Below are 2,572 nucleotides of genomic sequence, written 5' to 3'. Positions count from 1 at the left end.
ATTTATTTAAGTATTCTCTTAACACCTAATTAATATATTATTAAAAAATACTTAAAGTATTCGCTAGACTAAAGGGAGTTATTATCTATTTATATAACTTAAAATGTATTTAGAAGACTATTATTTATTTGTCTCCTTTAGCTATCCGAATTTTATAAAAGGCTATTATAATATTAAGTTTAATAAACTAACAGGCTCTGCTAATTCGGTTTAGGGTTTCCTAGATTAATAATAATAAGTAATAGTCCTTTCTAGTTAGACAATTAAGGGCTTAATAGTTGTAGCAGAAACGTAGTCTGCCTCTTAGTTTCTTTACAAAGAGGATAGGTACTACTGTTAGCGAATTAGATATATAAATAAATCCCTTATTTAGTAAGTTATTTAGTATCTTTTTATAGAACTAATAATTCGTCTTTAGACATGTTATATAATAGGCCTTATAGTACTTTTAATGTCTGTTTATCCTTATCCTTTTCTAGCTTGATTTTGTAGTTAATACTAGGCTAATAAGGAGATAGTTGATTTGCTTTCTTTACGCTAAACAGATCTAGGTACTTGTCTTAATTAATTTAACTTGGTAACTTAGTCTGTAGGTCTATTTTCTTTTTCTTAATAAGCGCTTTATTAATATTCGCTAGACTAGCAGCAAAGACTTATACTTTTTTATGTTTTTATAATTTTGCAAGAAGATCAAAAGCTGCTGTACTTACTAGCTAGTAATTCGCTTATAGTAAGTCCTTTTCCTACTTTACAACTAATCTAGTTTCTTTAAAAAGCAGTTTGTTCTTACTAGCTTACAGGTCTGCTTTCTTAAATTCCATTTATAGGTAACTAAGAATTATCTTATAGCCTTTTAATCTAGGTATTATATAATAGAAGAGACTCTGTTTATGTCCTCTTATATTTATTTTTATTTTAGCAACTTTTGTAAGTTGCTAGTCTTTATCTAATTCCCTTTTTATACTATTTATTATATAAGGGGTAATAGGCATATGTTATAAGTTGCAATAAAGGGCATAATATTAGTTAATTAGTCTATAAGTTTTATATTCTGAATCTACTAATACTTAAGCAGGAAAAACTTAATTAATTATTACTAGTATTAGTAAGAATAGTTTAGTTATTTTCGTTTTAAATAAATGCTATTCTCTTTTTATTGCCCTATTCTTTAGCCCTTACTTGCGCTTTCTTACAAGGGCTACTTATTTTCTAACTTGACTACCTCCTTTCCTTCCTCTTCCTTAAGTAATAAGGCAATAGCAACTAATACTTTCTGTACTAGTTGTTGCCTTGTTTCCTATCCTTTAGGACATTATACTAAAAGAAACAAGTACTAAGAGATAAAATGTCTATTTGTTCCGCATTATATATAGAGTCCTTAGTTTTTTCTTTTTTGAAGCTTATTATTTGCTACTTACTTTACGTATTTCTTTTCACTAATTAATACTTTCGTTGTCGTCGTATGGCCAACACTTGTCAGGGAAAGACGGAGCCTTACTTGGACGTTTCTTTAATCTCTAGATTTTTTTACTAACTTTTAATAATAATTTCTTATATTTATTATAAGTTATTTATTAGGTTTCTATAAAGATGATTTATTTATATAAATCCTTATTAATTATTATCTCTAAAGAGGCTTTTTTAGAAGTATCTAAATCTAAGAATTAATCTAACTTTAAAAGTAGTTTTTCAAACTCTTAAAAATAAGATTAAAAAGACTTATTATTTTCTTGCTAAAGCTAATTCAGACGTACTAGCATATTTTTCTGCTTATACTAATCTCTGAAAACTTTACAAACCTTTAATAAGAGGGCGCTAGAGCTAACAAATCTATAGATACTATATTAATAAATTTATACTGTTAGTTTCTCTGTAATGTCCCTTTTAAGTTTCTTTACTAAGAACTAAAACTTTGTTTTATTTATATATCTAGCAAAGTTAATAACTAGCTTAGCAATAGCTATCTATAACTAGAGCTCTAGGCCCTTTTATTCGCTAGAGTATTCCCTGAGTTTAATTATCTTCTTAGGCTTCTTCTCTTTTAGTAGGGCTTATAACGTAGTTTATTCCGCCCTGCTTAACTATTACATCTGAAGTTGCTAAGTCAGAGCCTCTTATTATTATTGTTCCTATATAAGATTATTCTCTAATTAGCTAATACGCTAGAGTAGCTTATTACTCTATTGCTATTACTAGTTTTCTGGCTGTTTAGTCTGTTATCTAGCCTATCTATTATATTATTTATTGTCTATTAAAAAATCTATTTCTTTGTCACTTCTTTTGAACTTTAAGATTATGATTTTTGATAGAAGACTACTATTAAGGAGCTGTCTAAAACTAATATCACCTTCTAATACTTTAACTTCTAAAGTAATAAGACTAATATATCTTTTATTATCCAGAGATAGTTAATCTAATAAAGAAAGAAGTTTTATCTAATATAAAGGATTGCAAATAAAGACAAAAGCTCTTAATTAGCTATCTATTAATAAGGAGACAAAACTTAGGAGTTCTATAATATAAGGGGAAAGTACAAGTTATTTATACTCGTCTCTATGCCCCTATTTTTCCT

The sequence above is a fragment of the Endocarpon pusillum genome, assembly GCF_000464535.1.
Source record: "Endocarpon pusillum Z07020 unplaced genomic scaffold C713767, whole genome shotgun sequence".
NCBI lineage: Eukaryota > Fungi > Ascomycota > Eurotiomycetes > Verrucariales > Verrucariaceae > Endocarpon > Endocarpon pusillum.
Note: the sequence above shows the minus strand (reverse complement) of the source record.